At 43.1% G+C, this 20258-nt stretch overlaps 2 pseudogenes; both read right to left on the bottom strand.

Moving 5' to 3' along the window:
• Nucleotides 1-1201: 1201 nt before the first annotated feature.
• LOC125549578 lies at nucleotides 1202-2094 on the bottom strand (annotated as a pseudogene).
• Nucleotides 2095-5335: 3241 nt separating this feature from the next.
• On the bottom strand, nucleotides 5336-6527 carry LOC125547396 (annotated as a pseudogene).
• Nucleotides 6528-20258: the final 13731 nt, after the last annotated feature.

Raw genomic sequence — 20258 nt, 5'->3', positions numbered from 1 at the left:
AAAATAATACAAGTATCCATGTAAACATACAAGCAAGAATATTTTTCCTTTCAGAAAGAAGATAAGAACAAGAGGCTCACGACGGTGGTGCCAACGATGAGCTCGGCGCGGGTGAACGACGGCGGTGAAGACGGGGACGGGGCGTGACGGACCGCTAAATCTAGACAAATATTATGGAAAATGGAGCTTGGAGGTCGAGTTTGGAGAGGAGAAAGCTTAAGTAGTGTGGCTCGGGCATTCCATCGAACACCTTGTGTGCATAGGAGGTGAGCTAGAGCACCACCAAGCCCTCTCCCCCTCGGCCAGAGAAAAATAGAGCACTGGGATGCTCTGCTCGCGAGCGAGGGGTATATATAGGCACCTCATTGGTCCCGGTTGGTAACATGAGCCGGGACTAAAGGGGAGCCTTTTGTCCCGGTTCAAGCCACGAACCGGGACCAATGGTGGTGGGCCAGGAGCGAGGACCATTGGTCCCGGTTCATCCCACCAACCGGGACCAAAAGGTCCAGATGAACCAGGACCAATGGCCCACGTGGCCCGGCCGGCCCCCTGGGCTCACGAACCAGGACCAATGCCCACATTGGTCCCGGTTCGGGACTGAACCGGGACTAATGGGCTGACCGGCCTGGACCAAAGCCCTGTTTTCTACTAGTGAAGCTCATGTGTTTGATCCATGGCACATCGCCGAAACAATTGGATATGTTGTTGTGGATGCACCACAGTCTGATTTGAGGGGTATCTACAGGCATGTATTAAGCATTCTGTTTGGTGCATGTGTTTGGGTCTACTATATCCCATTCTAATATATATTCGAGCTTTGTCAAGTCCGTATTATGATGGATAAAATGAAGCTTCACTTTATTGAAGAGAATTGTATGTCCGCTTTTTACCATGTTAAGTCATCTCTAGTATTGAACGTGTGTGTCCATTGAGAAAAGAAGTCAACACTAGTACATTGCTGACTCAAAATCCTGTAGCCAGCGAACGTGTGTAGTACATTTGAGAAGATGTCTGTATTTCATTAAATGCCAGCGGCCAACGATAGGACAATACAGATTTAGCCATTAATTATTGATAATAAAAAAATGACATAAAATTTGACGAAAGATTGCATATAGATGTAACTAGATGACAACAGATCGATGAACTATCGTCCATTGTTTAATGCTTTCACTTGAACGGATCGACAGAGCTCATCTTCTCAGTACGGGAATGGGAAGCCGACATTCGTCTCCAGCCCAGCAGGGATCTCAGGTGACAGAGGCATCCCCATCTCATCGTCGAATCCTGGCGGCTGAGGAATCAGCATCAGCATCCCCTCCACATCCATCCCCTTGGCGAACACAAGCGGTGGAGGCATCTCCTGCATATCCATCCCAGCGGTGAACGCCTGTGCCAGAGGCAGCTCCATCAACATCTGCTGATACATATTAATCTCGGAGGCGAACACCTCAGGCGGAGGCAACATCGCCATCAGCATCTGATGCTCCTGCTGCTACCGAGCCCCAAGGTACTGCCACCGAAGAGCTGTAGCGGCAGCGGCGGGGCCACCTCCTCCATGCGGCTCACGTCGACGTGCAAGAGAACCTGGTTGGAGGGTTCGGAGACGACGTCCTTCACCTGCATCAACACGGCAAAGAAGGCCACCAAGTCCTCGTCCCCCATGCCGTGCACGTTCGGGTCAACCCAAGCCGCTATCGGCTCCTCCACGTCATGCTCCTTTGATGTGACCTCCTCTCACTCATTCCGCATCTTCACCTCGACCAAGTCCGTGCGCAGCTCGTGGAACTCGTCGTGTAGCTTCTCCATCTTCTAATATTTGATGGCAGCACTCCTCCCTCGCGCCAGCCCCCACACCCTCCCCCACCAGGAAACGTTCCACGACAGTGTCGGTGGAGGGGTGGCCGAAGGAGAAGGCATTGCCGTCGGGCAAGAAGGTGAGAGCAGCCACCTGGGTGCCGGTCATGACTGCCAGATCGCTCGCCTTGCTGAAAAACCCCACGCGGCCCTTGGAGAAGCAGACATGCGGGGCATCGTCCTGCTCGATCCGGCGGATGACGGTCCCCCCCCCCCCCCCCTGTTGGGCGCCGCCATTACTCGCTCGCTCTGTGGCTAAGGTGCTGCAATTGTTCAGATCTTGCAAATTTTTCATGCTTAATTTCGTGACTTTTTAGTTGTTCAGATGCATGTTTTTCATGCACAAGTTCATGATTTTTAGCTGTTCGGGTCTTGCTTTCTTTCATTCTGGGGTTCATGATTTTTAGTTGTTCACATCTTCCAATTTTTTCATGCTTAAGTTTATGATTTGTAGTTGTTCAGATCTAGCAATTTTTAGTTTGTGCATGTTGTCATCCTTTGACTAGTGAGTTTTAATGTACACAGCACAGCGAATACCAAATTGAATCTCATGGCCTATCACGACTTTTAATGTACATAGCTCAGTGAAGCGATTCTTCATCGTCCGCTTGCTATATAAATCCACTTACACCCAGACGTAGTTACACACACTCTTCCTCCCTTGCTATGAGTGAGGGAGGAAGAAGACCGTCATCTGCCGGACCGAGCAGGAGGATGTCCGTCATGTTTGCTTCTCCAAGAGCTCCCTCGGGTTCTTTATTTTTGTAAGCGCAGTAAAATCAGGCCAGCAAGGCTGATCGTGTGAGACTGATTGCATGCGTGCCCCGAACACCCTAGAATAGTGGGTAGTGTAGAGAGGTTTATAGGAGAAATGTTCACAACATATAAAATGTTTTCCCGCATAATTTTATAAAAATGTTTATAAATATGAAGAGAATCTTTGTGTAATTTTAATTAATGTTCATAACACATAAAAATGCTCCCACATTTTTAAAATTGTTCAAGACATTTTTGAAAAAAAATCAACAACATTATGAGTTATGTTCACCTTGTATTTACAGAATGTTCAGCATGACTCAGACTGCGTGTGGATCTTATCTTCTTGTCAATACAAGAAGCCGGCGTTCGGCTCAAGCGTCTGCTACACCATCTCCATCCCAGCGGGAAATTCCAGTGGAGGCGGTGGTAGAGACACCTTGTGTTGAACCCTAGCTACTGAGGAATGTAAATCTGTACCATATCCATCGCAGTGGCCAACCCCGCTTGCGGCGGCATTTTCTACATATCAACTAAATTCCAACGATTAGAAGCTATTGATTAATTATTACTATGATAAGGAGACAACCTAATGATTGAGGAAAGGTTTCATCCTGATCTAGGTAGATGCATTGTAATACATAACATAAGATTGATGGGATGACTTAGAAGATGGATATGTTATCTATTGACAATAAATTGACGAAATTATTGTCCCTGCATGCACTGGATGGTTTTGTGTTTGAAAGCGGAGAATGCATCCAGAGTTCATTAAGAGCTTATCTCTCTGGGCCCTAGCCTCTATAATTAGAACACTATTGGCCCATCACAGTTAATTCTTTACGACCCTCCAAGTAATAGCTCATGAAGCTTCATTTGCCAAGTGTTAATTACATCTATGCTAAAAAGTGTTAATTACATTTTTCTAAAAATGTGTTAACGATATCAGTACCTACTAGCATGGTGACCCGCTCATTTGCGCGGCTAGATGTAACACATATTGTTATATTCAATATTATGTAGTCCTCGTGATTTTGGTCTGGAAGTTAACTATCATCAATAGTCTGGCAAATAAAATGGACATTTTGTAGAAACATGTTGAAACTTACTAAGGTCATGTTAATGCAAGAAATAAGTGATAAAGAAGGAGATTATAAGTCATGTTTGTTTTCCTCTAAAAGTACTATAGCATGTTGCATTCCATTGGAAATTCCCACAGGTCTAATATGACTATACCTTTGTTTTGAACAACACCAAGAAATTCTATGATAGGACTTCTCTCCTCTAACCCTACTTTTCAATGTTCAAGAAGGGATCATTAAAAAACCTCTGGATAAAATTAGTGTTTTGGATCGATGTGGAATCCATTGGTTTTCATATGTTTTACCTACTTTTCCTCTTCGATTTGCCCTCATCCATATGTTTCCCTGTCTTCAGATAAATCATTTTTTAAGAAATTGCTTATAATTATTGTTAACTCATTGATGAATCAACTGACCTCTTATCCCAGGTTGTATTACAGTTGTCTATTTGATTAATATTGTCATATCCTCATCTTAATTACTAAGATTATCTTTGTCACAGTATCACTCGATCTGATGCAATTCTAGCTTTCTGTTATTGAAATGTTTTTACACATTATTTTTTACTCCCAAAAAGATCATAGATTGTAGCTATTTTTCATTGCCTTTTTATTGCTGAAAACGTTTTTGCTACAACATTCTCTATTAGTCAGTCACAACCTAGCTTGTCCTTTCACCTCATATGCATGTTGTCGCCTCTAACGCACTCTTTTATGGGAGTGAAATTATCAGTGAGGAAGTTTCCGGACTCACCTTAGTTAGATAGTGGGTGTACAATTTCTTCATTTTGGATCAAATCCTCGATCATAAATAAAAATTTTGTTCATTATTTTTCATAATGCCATGATATGTTTATCTCTTTCTTTCGACAAATATATTCATCCTTGTATATTCATTAGAATTCTTCTGCAATATTCCCTTGCACTTAAACATGATGTAGCCTATTTGACACAAGGTGCCCTTGTTCGGTTCTGCACGACTTATACCTTTTAACACAATGACCGATTATATATTGCCAAGCCAGTATAGAAAACCAGTGATCCATCCATATCTGGCATCAGTGGTACTGACGAGAGAAAAGAGAAATAACCCACCCACCCAGCCAATACGCCGTGAGAACGTATCACAAGCTCGTGTGTTTGATCCATGCCACATCATCGAAACAATTGGATATGTTGTTGTGGATGCACCGCAGTCTGATTTGAGGGGTATCTACATGCATGTATTAAGCATTCTCTTTGGTGCATGTGTTTGTGTCTACTATATCGCATTCTAATATATATTCGAGTTTTGTCAAGTCCGCATTGAGAATTGTATGTCCGCTCGTTACCATGTTAAGTCATCCCTAGTATTGAACGTGTGTGTCTATTGAGAAAAAAGTCAACACTAGTACGTTGCTGACTCAAAATCCTGTAGCCAGCTAATGTGTGTAATACATTTGAGAAGATGTCTGTATTTCATTAAATGCCAGCAGCTAGAGACAGCACAATACATATTTAGCCATTAATTATTGATAATAAAGAAACGGCATAAAATTTGACAAAAGATTGCATCCAGATGTAACTAGATGACAACAGATCGACGAACTATCGTCCATTGTTTAATGCTTTCACTTGAATGGATCAACAAAGCTTGTCTTCTCAGTACAGGAACGGGAAGCCGGCGTTCGTCTCCAGCATAGCAGGGATCTCTGGTGACAGAGGCATCCCCATCTCATCGTCGAACCCTGGCGGCTGAGGAATCACCATCTGCATCTCCTCCATATCCATCCCCGCGGCGAACACCGGCGGTCGAGGCATCTCCTGCATATCCATCCCGGCGATGACCGCCCGTGCCGAGGGCAGCTCCATCAATATATGCTGCTACATATTAATCTCGGAGGCGAATACCCCAAGCGGAGGCAGCGTCGCCACCAGCATCTGATGCCCCTGCTGCTACCGAGCTCCAAAGTACTGCCACTGAAGAGCTGCAGTGGCAGCGGCGGGTCCACCTCCTCCATGCGGCTCACGTCTACGGGCAAGAGAACCACGTTGGCGCGTTCGGAGACGACGTCCTTCACCTACATCAGCGTGGCAAAGAAGACCACCAAGTCCTCGTCCCCCATGTCGCGCACGCTCGGGTCAACCTAAGCCACTATTGGCTCCCCCGCGTCACGCTCCTTCGCTGTGACCTCCTCGCGCTCGGTCCGCTTCTTCACCTCGACCAGGTTCGTGTGCAGCTCGTCGAACTCCTAGTGCAGCTTCTCCATCTTCTGATCTTCGCGGGCAGCACCCTCCTCCCTCGCGCCAGCCCCCGCACCCTCCCCCACCAGGAAGCGTTCCACGACGGTGTCGATGGAGGGGTGGCTGAAGGAGAAGGCATTGCCGCCGGGTGAGAAGGTGAGAGCGGCCACCTGGGTGCCGGTCAGGACAGCCAGATTGCTCGCCTTGCTGAAGAACCCCACGCGGCCCTTGGAGAAGCAGACGTGCGGGGCATCGTCCTGCTCGATCCGGCGGATGAAGGTCTTCTTCCGGCCTCTGCCCCCCCCCCCCTCCCGTTGGGCGCTGCCATTAGTTGCTCGCTCTATGGCTAAGCTCAAAGAAAGGGAAGGAGAGGAGTGTGTGTGGCTACGTACGGGGTCGGGGGCTTTATATAGCAATCATGACTGAGCTACGTGCATTATGTCTGGTGATAGGCCATGAGATTCGATTCGGTATTCGCTAAGCTGTATGCCAAAGGATAACTACATACTCCGTATTATTTACTTCTGTTGGCAAAACAAACTGCTTTTGCTACTCTATCGCGCAACAACGACATACTTCCGTTTTTCAAGAAAATGTTGGTCAGGTGCATCCCAGATTTTTGTTGAAAATAGAGAAGGGCAGCGGCCCAAGGAAATTTTTAGGGGATAGGGCCGAAAAAGAGGAGTGATGGGCCCCCATACTAGGAGACACATAATACATTCCTCCTTGACAGCCCATCCTCGATCGGTGTACTTTGGACCACGAACAACTGGTCCTAAAATTTCAACCCTGCGTGATCCGTGAAGCATCCTTGCTTGCCCTACGGCGACCTTCGTGATTTCATGCTCGCCGTCACCCCGGTACCTGAGCCCGCGTCGGACCTCGTGTCACCTCAGAATAATGTCAGGAACCCCGCGTCCATTTATACATTAAAACTAAGTAGTATATTCGTTCGCACATGTTAAATCGATATGGACGTGATAAATTTGGGGTACCCGTCTCATAAATATGGCACGAACATTTATACATAAATTGTTTTTTATTATATTTAAAAATATGTTATTAACATTTAGTCTTTCAAATCTATTAAATTCCAGCCACTGATTTCTAATACTTATTGAAGAGCACCTGCAAGCGCTTGGGGAATCAGGTATGTTAGGCATCCTCTTGATCGTCTTCTTCCGACGACAGCCACCCCCTGATTAGGGGCCACCATTGCTCGCTCAGTGACTGGCATACAGAAAGAAAGCAATAATAGAGAAGGTCAATGCAGATGATGCGTTACTACATCTCGAGGTAGGGGGTGGGTAGATAACAACCGATAGGAGATGAATCACTAAGATGAGCTATCTACATTAAAAATCCAGATTGGCATGCATTGAGATTTGTTCTACTCTCTGCCGAATTGTGAGGTCTAGGCAGAAAAGTGTAACTCAGTATTTACGAAAAAAAATGGATGAAAATTTGAAGAATTTCTGAAACGTAAATTACAGTTTGGATAAGTATGTACGATCGGATTAGCACATCTCTTAATTAAGTAAATGAGACGAAAACTCTAGTAAGTCTGAAACTCAGTGGCGCCGTATATATATATTTTTCGGGGAACATAGAGAAATTTATTCGACCAAATGCTCTCTGGACCATCATGCAAGAGACTACTGACCCTGAATCTGGATGGTTCGGCCAGCCAACTCTCAGTTAAAATAGATACATGTGCAGAGATTCTTGGCACAAAGATGAGACGGAGTGCCGAAGCACAGACTACATATTGAATAAAATGTAGTAATGTCAGGACCTAGCTGACCTATTTCTGCAATGATTGGAGCCACAACTGAACAATTATTGTGACAAGTATTCCAAAGATTAAGAACTGCCAGGCAATCAGTCTAGAGCAAGACTTTAGGGAAGCCTCTGATGTTAGCAAAATTAATGCCCTCCCCAACGACTTTGTTTTAATATAAGTTGAACAGTAACTCCAAAGAGCAGTTTGCTCCTGGCTCCCATAAACCTAGTTAAATATCAAACAACAAATCCATCTCCTTCAATGGAATTGTTAAAGCTTACAGCTATATCCATGTTCAACATAATGATATCGTCTAGTCGAGACCGCCATCCATGGCCTAACCAAATATACCGTTTCTTGCAAGGGATGTCCAGAAGTAAAAGTGCTTCTTTTGGGAGTTTGATTGAGTTTACCCGATCAAGCTACTCTTTCTCAAGCAGGTGTCTAACTATTCTATTAGTTCCAAATAGACTACACGATGGTAATAATTTTTTATTGCTGGTTATTCGTGTACAATTAATCTGACAGGATATCAAGGGCCAATGTATTTGGATGGAGCCATGGTAGTCGAACATGAAACCATAACCCAGCTCATGTGTTTTAATGTCATACTAAATAATGATTCTCAGTGCAGTACCCAGCTCAGCCAAGGAAATTCCTCTCCGGCCGCTTCTATATAAACCTCGGTGACCCTGAGAGATCTTCCTCCACCTCCTCTTTCCTCTTCCTTCATCCCCGACCCTGAGCGACCGAGCAATGGCGGCCAGGAGGATGGGTGGCAACGACTGGAAGAAGACCATCCCCCGCCAGATTATCAAGGAGGACGCCCAGTATGTGTGCTTTCCTAGGCGTAAGCGGGCGCTGTTCAACAAGGCCAGCGAGCAGGCCCTGCTCACCGGTGCCCAGGTGGCGGTTGTCATCTTCATGCCTGACAGCAAGGACTTCTCCTTCGACCATTCATCCATTGACGCTGTCGTCAAGCACTTCAGAGCGGGGGACGATGCGGAGGTCCAGAGCGCCGCCGCCGACAACTGGTTGCTGACGCTGCGCCCGCAGCATGGCGAGATGCTCACAGATCTGGCGGAGCAGAAGAAGCACGCGGACGACGCCCTTCCCCAGGAGCATGCCGTGGGGGACCATATTGCGGCATGGGTGGACCCAGGTGCGAGCAACATGTGGTATGAGGACATGGCGGCCTTTGCCACCGTGCTAATGCAGGAGCAGGCCACTGGACGCACAAACCAGGTTGTCATGGAGGCCTTTTACCTTGACATCAGCCGTAAGCTCTAGGTGCTCCCGCCACCGCCATCACCCCAGCTCTTTGGTACCCCGGGTTATCAATCAGATTCGGCGAAAACATGTTTGAGCATATGCACCCGGGCCCTTCTTATCTAGTCACTCATTTTCTACATCGCGATTCGTGGAAGTACTTCTTTTTGTTTCTCATATGGAACATGTTTTGAACTTCAAACTTTGCAGCACAACAAAGTTTTCTAACTAGTATGTGGCATAAAACTTTCATAATTTTCATCCAACAGAAATAGGCAAATGAAATTTGTTTGATTAAAAAAAATCTCTTTTTTAGTATTTATGTTGGAGGAAAAAATCTGAAAGTTATATCCCACATTCTATGTACAAAGATTTGTTGTGGTGAAAAGTTTGAAGTTCAATACATGTTTTATATGGAGTAGGGCGTTTTGGAGCTCGGCCTCCATGGAGGCCGGATTTTTTGAAAAAAAAAATCAAAATTCACACTTTTCAATTTCAAAAAAAATCTGAAAAAAATCATACAAGTAAATAAGGATGTTACGTGTATGTATGTAAAATTTGAGGATGAAATACCCTAAAATGCGATCTGTGCAAAAAAGACAAATTCATGGACTTTGAGGATGAATAGTGCATTTACTAAAAAGCCTCAGATTTGTTCTTTTTGTGTAGCACTCATTTTAAGGTGTTTCGTCCTGAAAATTTACACACATATGCTTTATGTCTCTAAGTATGTGTGTATTTTTTTCAAAAAAAAATGAATCGTGAAAGTTTGAATTTTGACAAAGTCAAACTCGGGCTCCATGGAGCCCGAGCTCTAAAGAGCATTTTCGTTTTATATGAGAGAAACAAAAAAGTTAAATTTTCATGTAGTTGGTTGTGTAGCAGAGATCTCAAAGCAACATTGGAGCAGCCAGGATAGCAAGGGCCGGGTGCGTATGCTAAAAAATTCTGCATCCTTGAGTTCGGTAGCAGCAGCTTATGCAGGCATGCAGCAGATGCAGATGCAGATGGCGATGCATCCACCATGGGCGTTCGCTGCCGGCATGGAGATGCAAATGGTGATGCACCCGCCGTCGGGATGCACATGGTGATTCCTCAGCAGCCATGGTTCCCCGGGGGGTGGAGCTGGAGATCCAGCTACAACCATAGTTCTTCGCTAGGACGGAGATTGAGCTGATGCTGATGGCCATGTTGCCGGCGATGCCGGAGTTCCCCACTGGGATGGACATGTTGCAGCAGTGGCTCGGTCCGAAACTCGGCTTCTCCTACAAAGGAGAAGAAGACATGGACGTGGATCGGTCGTTTAGTTCGTGGTCACAGTTATATATAGAAAAAATCGTGCAAGATCTTTTTAGTTCGTTGGTTCAATTGTCATAGTAGTACTGTATTAGTTAAATTTATGGTACTGTAATCTTTTTTGTATCGGTTGAAATATTTAATGAACGAAATACTACTACTAAGCCTTTTCATTGGTTCTCTCCATGCTTCCAATGAAGAAGAACCATGCGTATACCCTATGACACGAACGACACCCAATAGCTAGCCTGTGACATGGAGGAGAGAGGGGTCAACGAGCTTGGCTCCTTGATATTTCTCGAAAGTAAATTATTTTTGACACCGATGTTACTTGAATTTTGGTTCTTAATTTTTCATGTTCTAGATCATTTTTGTTCCTCTCCCCAGAACGTCGTCATGCTATGTAGATCCATTTATTTCTGGATCGGTTTCGTTTCTGAATTTTTCACAGCACATCATGTGCCGAAATATTTATTTTTTAGATCCAAACAATCTGTTCAATGGTTCTGTATGATGTGAACTCTGTGTGCGTTTAGATTAATATGAAGAATAAAAACACTTTGTCCACACATTTGGAACTTTTATAGATTTGGTTATTTGTTCACGCTAAGAAATTTGCAAAGTGTTCGTTTTTTCATGTTAACTTCATGCCATCTCGTAGTTCAGATCTTGCAATTTTTTCATGCTTAACTCCGTGTGTTTTTAGTTGTTCAGACACATGTTTTTCATGCACAAGTTCATGATTTTTAGCTATTCGGGTCTTGCTTTTTTTCATGCTCGGGTTGATGATTTTAGTTGTTCATATCTTGCATTTTTTTCATGCTTAAGTTTATGATTTTTAGTTGTTCAGATCTAGCAATTTTTAGTTGGTGCATGTAGTTATCCTTTGACGCGTGAGTTTTAATGTACACAGCTTAGTGAATACCGAATTGAATCTCATGGCCTATCTCGACATTTAATTTACGTAGCTCAGTGAAGCAATTCCTCACCGGCTGCATGCTATATAAATGGCCCGACACCGAGACGTAGCCACACACATTCCTCTTCCTCCCTTTCTGTGAGGGAGGAAGAAGACCGTCATCCACCGGATCGAGCAGGAGGATGCCCGTCACGTCTACTTCTCCAAGAGCTGTCTAGGGTTCTTTATTTTTGACAGCGCCGTAAAATCGGGCCAGCAAGACAGATCGTGTCAGCCAGATTGCATGCGTGCCATGAACACTCCAGAACAGCGGGTACTGTAGAGTAGTTTATAGGAGAAATGTTCACAACATATAAATGTTTTTCCGCACAATTTTATAAAAATGCTTGTAACATGTGAAGAAACTCTTTCTGTAATTTTAGTTAATGTTCAGAACACAAATGCCCCCAGATATTTCAAATTGTTCATGTCATTTTTGGAAAAACATTTCAACAACATTATGAGTTATGTTCAGCTTGTATTTACAAAATGTTCACCATGACTCGGACCGGGTGTGGATTTTATCTTCTTCGCAATATGGGAAGCCGGCGTTCGGCTCATGCGCCTGCTACACCATCTCCATCCAGACGGAAAATTCCGGTGGAGGCAGCGGTAGAGACATAAGCAATTGTCATATCTCCATCTCTGTCCCAGTGTTGAACCATGATGGGTGAGGAATGTCCATCTGCACCATATCCATCGCGGCGGCCGTCCCGATTGGGTGAGGCATCTTCTACGTATCAACTAAATTCGAACGATTAGAAGCCATTGATTATTTATTAATATGATAAGGAGACAACCTAATGAATTAGGAAAGATTTCATCGAGATTCAGGTAGTTGCATTGTAATATATAACAAAAGATTGGCGCGACAACTTAGAAGATGCATATGTAACCGATTGACAATAACTGGATGGTTTTGTGTTTGGAAGCGGAGCATACATCAAGAGTTCATTAAGAGCTTATCTCTCTGGGCCCTAGCCCTTTTAATTAGAACACTCTAGGCTCATCACCGTTAATTCTTTACGGCCCTCCAAATATTAGCTCACGAAGCTTCATGTGCCAATTATTAATTACATTTATGCTAAAAAGTGTTAATTACATTTTTCTAAAAATGTGTTTGTGACATTTGTACCAATGATAATCATCCTTAACTTGCGCTGGCTTGAGGTAATTGAACCCTGGACCTAGCTATGATACTACCTATGATACTAATTTATGATACTATGCAATACAAATGTAGTATCATACACTAGTAATATGATTCTTCCCACTACGACCAGCCTAAGCATCGTTCCAATCCATGGCAGCAAGTTATTGACGTGTTAATACCGTGTACCTCTGCCACTTGAATGAATGCTTTTTTTACCAATCAATTCAATATTAGCTAGCACGCCTACATTTAGCTTGATAAATCTCAAGTAATATTTTTCCATGTTCATTTTCACATACATCTTACTTGAAAATATGCATGCATCACTGAGTAGCTAATTTAAACCACACTCCATTCATGAGGTGTAATCCAACATTATTACATGATATACAACATTGCTATTGCATATGTATGTATCCTGTTTTTCATTAAAAAAGTATGTATCATGCTCCGAATGAAATGGCAGGAAATGAAGAATTTAGTAATTCACATCCTAATGTGGACTATTATTAGCTAGCTAGAAGCAAGTTACTCTCCCCTCAATTCAGTGCCATTTGCGATTGGCTATTGCAAACATGTTCACAAACACGTGGTCTCACACACCGCATATTTGGTCTAAATGTGATCAAATTTATAATACGGCGTCCCCTTGTAGTTTGGCATGTGGAAATCCATGGAGTATTTCCCATCCACGGTAATTCGGTTGCATAACGATATCACCACCCCAGCCTCCAGTAAGGGCCTTCACATATATTTGGGATCTATGTGAGGAATAAATGCAATATGATTGTTAATGTGTCAAATCCCTTAACCCTAGTGATGAAGTTATTTGCAGCCCGGGCACCCATTGGTTTTGCAGTAAGGACATTTTTTGGCTTTAGGAGGAGATGAGAAATGTCCCACATAGAATTCCAGGAAATGCATAAGAAATGTCGTAGACATTTTGTCCACGTACTTAAGAATCTGAATTAGAGGTTCACATTATGAAAAAATTGCAACATATTTAAAATCATCTACCATATACATTTACTGATCAAAAAGGTGTCTGTGAAGTCTAGTACTAGAACGAGTGGAGGTAACTAATATCCACTCCACTGTTGGGAAAGGGCTTATAGGTGAACCCAGATAAGTGGAGGGCGAGGTGGGGCCGCTCGCCACTGCTCCTTCTGTCAGCTGTGGCAGACTACATTTTCGCCATGCCATCTCGAAATCACGGTAACCTCTGTTCGAGAAATACAAGGTGACATATTAGCAGCGGTGGTTCGTAGTTACCGCCCGCCGCTGCTTGTCGCCATACATGTGGCGGGCCACTATTCTCGCCCATCACATGTACTTCCACGAACCTAGCTGTCTGATTTTCTTCCCAAAACCGTTCCCCCTCCAAGTCTTGTCACCCCCCCCCCCCCCCGTGCCGTCTGTTCTCCCATAAAATCGCGTCCAAGTCAGCACCGTGCCCCTCGTCACCCCTAGCTGGCTCCCCACTCATTTCCACCATCGTTCCTCGCCGCCGCGCCCCTCGTCATGCTGCTGCGGGCATGCCCTCCTCCTCCAACACTGGGAGAGGCAACTCGCCGTCGTCGCCGCTGTCACTACAATCACCATCGCCGATCTCTAGCTCGATGGCTAGCGATGCACCCATGTCTGCCTTCACCAACATCGGAGACCTCGGGCCGCCAGCACCACCGCCACCACCGAGCTCCACCCGGGTATGCATGTTCAAATTTGTGTTTCGGGAATATTAGTAGTTTAGAAATAATTGTCAATGTTTCTTAGTGTTATTTTGTATGATGGTCAGATCTATGTTTAGGTTAATACTAGTAATTTAGAAAAAGATGCCAAATTTCTCGCCTAGGAACCCTTCTACAATGGTTGACTTATAGTTGTAGGTTATGACATGAGTGCCAATGTTTTTGCGAAATGTCACAGCCATAGAATTATTTAGTGCAAATAAATTTTTTGGTGTGGATAGTTGCATTAATGAGCATCATGTATCATATTTAAATTCAGGACATTTGAATTGAGGGCATTGTCAAAGCCTCAAAATTTAATAACTGAAAAACCCTAAAAACGAATTCAATATTTCCATAATGCAATTTCAAATATTTTTGTGAATTCTGGATATCGCTATATTGCAAACCAGAATTTATGGACATTTTAAAGGATTATTTTGGGCTTTGGATTTAAATCACAAATGTATTTGAGTTGGAGAAAATAAATCCTATAAATATTTTTATTGCTCCAATAATTCTGAAACGTTTTGTGGAGCATTCGGATAAACCATTTTGCATCCACAATAATTTCCAGTAGCTGGAAGGATAATTTTGTTAGCAAACCAAATTCGAAACAGAAGCAAAAACAGAAAAATAGCAAACAAATAGGAAAACTTGGAGAGGGAGATGAGCTAATTAAAACCAAATAGGAAAACAATAGCTAACGAGTTCCGTACTTACTAGAGTTTTCGACTTATTACTTAATTAAGAGATGTGCTAATCCTATCGTACATACTTATCTAAACTGTAATTTACGTTTCAGAAATTCTTCAAATTGTCATCAAATTTTTTCGACAATACTGAGTTACAGTTTGCTGCCTAGAACTCACAATTTGGCAGAGGGGACAACAAATCTCACTGCCAATCAGGATCTTTAATGTAGATAGCTCATGTTAGTGATTCATCTCCTATCGCATGTTATACACCCACCCCCTACCGTGAGATGTAGTAATGCACTCACCTGCATTGACCTTCTCTATTCTTGCTTTCTTTCTGTATGCCAGTCACTGAGCAAGCAATGGTGGCCTCTAATCAGGGGGTGGTTGTCGTTGGAAGAAGACGATCAACTGCCAGATAATCAAGAGGATGCCCAACATACCTGATTCCCCAAGCGCTTCCAGGTGCTCTTCACTAAGTATTAGAAATCAGTAGCTGGAATTTAATAGATTTGAAAGACTAAATATTAGTAACATTTTTTTAAATGAAAAAATGTTAAATTAAAAAAGTTTGATGTATAAATGTCCGGGTCATATTTATGGAATGTGTAACCAAAATTTAAAAAATGTGGGTTGCTTATGGGAAAACTATTCAGCATGTGTGATAAAAGATTTAATCGTATGGCGAGATGAGTAGGAGGGACGAGAGAATGCGGCGGTGCGATCTAGATCTCCCCCGTTTCGCCTGGCAAGCGATGCGGGGTTCGTGACTTTTTTTAGGGTGATTTGAGGTGCGTATATATCATGTGTTGTATCAAATGTGTGACCTGGAAAACGCTAACTTTTGCGTGGCAAACAATATATACATGGACTTTTTTTGTCACATCCTGATCGATTCAGCCATGTGGGGACCAGTACCTATATACTACTTTCTTTTAATGTATAAATGGACGCGGGGTTCCTGACATTATTTTGAGGTGATACGAGGACCGAAGCGGGCTCAGGTACCGTGGTGAAGGTGAGCGTGAAATGTAGAAGGACGTCGTAGCGCAAGCAAGGAGGGTTGGCGGCGCACGTAGGGTTTTAATTTTAGAGCCATTTTTTGAGGCCCAAAGCACACCCATGGGGGATGGGTTGTGCGGGAGGAATGCCATGTGTGTCTCCTAGTTTTGGGGCCCAACTGACCTCTTATTCGGCCCTATCCGCCAAAAACTGTCTTGGGCCCTGTTCTGAGGGGACCTGTAGAGATACCTTTACTTATCATCAAAGTCTTCTAGAGTATTTCACCAAACCCCCACCCACCAACTTAACTAAACCATCGTTAGAAGCTAACCACACCCTTTGGTTGGGTTAAGGATTCCCCATAGATTAAGATGGTATCATTGGTTCCTTGTTGAATCAAAAAAAATCCATCCATGGTTGCCAAGACAACGAAGGAGAACATTCTCCGCCCATTCGTCTCCTGAGAATCTAGAGCATCTGTCACCTCTACCTCCCCCGTATCTCTGCTGCCCTTCGCCGGTATAATATCCCCCCTTTCCCTCCTCTCCCTTCCCACACCGGAAGTCCACCCGCTAACTGTCGGCGGCATGGAACGCGCCACCCACCTCCATGCCCTAGAGATTCAGCGGCGCCGCCTTCTCAAATTTGGCATTGGTCTCCAAGAGTTGAGCAGCTTCCGCTTCGGTGATTGGTTGCTCAATGAAGGACCAAACTCCTCAAACCCCACCTGTCATCTATATCTGACCCCGGCTACAGCCCCGGTCCGCTACGTTGCTCTGCTTTCAACAAAAATCCGGTATGCGCCCGAGCAACAGTTTCTCCAAGAATGGGCCGCATGGGGTTCTTCACCAAGGCCACCGATCTGGCGGTCCTGACCGGCGCGCAGGTGGCCGCCCTCGCCTTCGGCCATCCATCCGTCGACTCTGTTGTGGAACACTTTCTGCACGTTGATGTGAGCCGCATGGCGGAGGTGGCCCTGCCACTGCCATTGCAACTCTTCGGTGGCAACACTTTGGAGTTCGGTAGCAGCAACATCATCAGATGGTGATGGCGAGGCTGCCTCCACCTCGGAGGTTTGCCTCTGGGATTAATATGCAGCAGCAGATGGTCATGGAGCTGCCTCCGGCACAGGGGGTCACCACCGGGATGGATATGCAGGAGATGCCTTGGCTGCCCATGTTTGCCCCGGGGATGGATATGGAGGAGATGCAGATGGCGATTCCTCAGCCGCCAGGCTTCGATGACGAGATGGGATGGCGATACAGCAGTTGCTTACGGTGATGCCTCCGTCACCGGAGACCCCCGCCGGTCTGGAGACAACCATAGGCTACCCGTTCCCGTACCGAGAAGATGAGCTCCAAACCTGTGTCCATCCGTTCAAGTGAAAGCATTCAACAATGGATGATAGTTCGTCAATCTGTTGTCGTATAGTTACATCTGGATGAAATCTTTTTTTATTATCAATAATTAACGGCTAAAGCTCTATTGTCCTGTTGCTGGATGGTGGCATTTAATGAAATACAGACATCTTCTCAAATGTACTACACACGTTCGCTGGCTACAGGATTTTGAGTCAGCAATGTACTAGTGTTAACTTGTTTTCTCAATGGACACACAGGTTCAATAGTAGGGAAGAATTAACATGGTAACAAGCACTTGAGTGACGGAGTAAGCATTTTTCTTAAAAAAATCAGTGAATAAATTGTAGAACTAGGTGAATAGTTTTTAAAAAATCATGATGAACATTTTAATTGAGTAAAGAATGAGCATTTCATAACTATGCAATATACATTTTTTAAATGTGGTGACCATTTTTGAAGCACATGAAGAAAAACTTGTAAAACATCTTGCAATATTCTCAAAATGCAACAAACATTTCATATAAGATGGTGACTACTTTTTAAAACATGGTGAACATGTTTTCAAATGCTTTGAACATATCTAAAAATATGTGATGTACAATTTAAAACATGGTATTAAATAGAAAAAATTAAATAAACTATGGACATTTTTAAGTAAGCGATGAAAAGAGTGATAATCAAAATAAAAAACCAAGAAATAAAAATCTGAATTCAAAATGAAATAATAGTGATAAAAGGAAAGAATGAAGGGAAAATAGGAAGAAGGAAAAAAGAAACAAAAAGAACCGAAACACGGAAAAAATTGTAAAATTAAAAAATGTTCACAAAATTGGAAAAATATCATGATTATTTTTCTACACTGAAACTCGAAATAAAAAACATGATTTTTTAAAAAAAATCCATAATTTCAGAAAATGATCATGAGTTTTTATTAAAAAATGGAAATGCAAAAATACCATGAATATTTTATAAATGTGTAGATGAAACTTGCCAACAACCCTTCTCCCACTACTAATTGCAATCTCATCGTAGGCTTGCAGTTGCATGTCGAGGGTGGACTTCCAACTACGTCAAAAAGCGGTGGGGTCTAGTTGCGTGTGGAGGATAGACTTGTAACTCAGACAAAAATGGGCCGGGCCCCATTTACAACGACATTTTAATTAATAATATGATAAATATAATGATAATGGAGAACCGAGGTAGATGGGTTTTACATGAACATTGCATGATTTATTTAGAACAATACTATAACTGTGAGAAGAAACTATTAGACTCTTTTCGAACTTAGAGTTTGATTGTGTGAGGATTTTTCTTTTTGTCCTCGGTGGGGGAAGCCAACGTTCGGCCTGAGCTCTTGCATCCGGACGACGACAAAGTAGATGGATCTTCAATGGATCTTGCACGATCAATTTAGAATCCATAACTGAGACAACGAAATAACTGGTCTTGTTAGTAGTATCTTGCATGATGGTCCAAAGAATGCATTCAGTTGAATAAATCTCCGAAAGTTCCTCGAAGAAAATATACAAAGTCAAATCTTGTATGACGCCTCTCACGAATTTTAACTTTTTAGAGTTTACATTTCAGAACTCTAAAATTATGATAAAAAATTTCAAAATATTGAGTTATAATTTGACATGTTGCAACTCAAATTCCATGGAAGAATACATAATCAAATTTCAGTCCCAACCAGGATTGTTTTTATATAGAACGTAGCTCAGTGTCCTTCTTCCCCGCCGATTACTATACCCCCCCCCCCCCCCCCCCCCCCCCCCCCCCCCCCCCCCGCGCACCCGACCCCGAGTTGTAGTAACACACTCATCTTCATCGACCATCTCTCCTCGTCCTTATTTTCTCTATGCCAGCGACAGAGCAATTAATGTTGGCTTCCAACGGGGGAGGAGGAGGTAGTGCCCACAAGAAGACCGCCATCTGCTGGATCGACAAGGAGGATGCCGGACATATCTAATTCTCGAAGCACTCACGTGATCTCTTCGACAAGGATTTTCAAATGAGTGGCTGCAATTTAATAAATTTGGAAAAAATAAATGTTAATAACATTTTTAAAAAGAAAAAAAGAGTTATGGAAAATTATACAAATATTTAAGTTTGTGTGTATAAATGTTCATCCCATATTCGCAAAAATGGGCACCAATATTTATAAAATGTGGTTGCTCATTTGAAAATTGTTCAGCATGTGTGCTAAAAGATTTAATCGTCCTTTTAAAAATGTTAGTTCTAGGTTTTCAAATATTCATATTATTAAAAGAAATTATCAAATAATTGTGGCCCATATGGACGAGCAACCTATGTTATTCGTGATTGTGGTTGGCCGTCTGATTGGTTCAACCACACGTGCAAGTTTTGGTGCTCGTCTCGTTTCCATATCCTGGTACGCTTGTTGTACGCATGAATGGAAGAACTATGTACTGCAGGTACCTACTAGGCTGAAAGGACACAATACATATCTAGGGAGAGACACTTAGACGCGTGACAGCTCATGATGCGCAGACAATATGATAAAAGTCTCTACTAGAGGCGAACGTAAGCATCAACCTTTCATTGCCTTCAATATCTGTGTATTTGAGACTCATATGCATCAGGTATGCCATTTGGAAGCTAAGTGTCATTACTAAGGTTAGCATGTTTCGGTGACGCATGATCTGAGGAATTATACCACATGAGGCCAATCTAAAACGACATCACATCAGAAACATTAGCACATTCAAGATTTTAATACCAATGGAGGAGGATCTGGAGAACGCTTTGATCCATTGCTCACTGACGTTTTTCAATGTCAAGTTTCTTCTTTTCCCGAGCTTAACTCTTGTCTTGTTGGCTATACTTCATAGCTTATGATTCTTGTTGTTGTTTCCTCTCCATCTGATGTGCTTTAGCTCTCACGATTAAGTCGTCCCGGTGCCTATAAATTAAAAAAACACAACCTCATTCCATCTTCATTGAATGAAAACAAACAAGAAAACAAGGTAGAAGAGAATCACTAAGAAACTTACAATCTATCAAATTATGAATCTGAATAGAAAAGAACTCCCTCTATAAAGAAATATAAGAGCATTTAGTTCACTAAATTAAT

This window comes from Triticum urartu, chromosome 3 (assembly GCF_003073215.2).
Source record: "Triticum urartu cultivar G1812 chromosome 3, Tu2.1, whole genome shotgun sequence".
Classification (NCBI taxonomy): domain Eukaryota; kingdom Viridiplantae; phylum Streptophyta; class Magnoliopsida; order Poales; family Poaceae; genus Triticum; species Triticum urartu.
The sequence above is the reverse complement of the archived record's forward strand: the minus strand, read 5'-3'. Positions and strand labels throughout refer to the sequence as shown.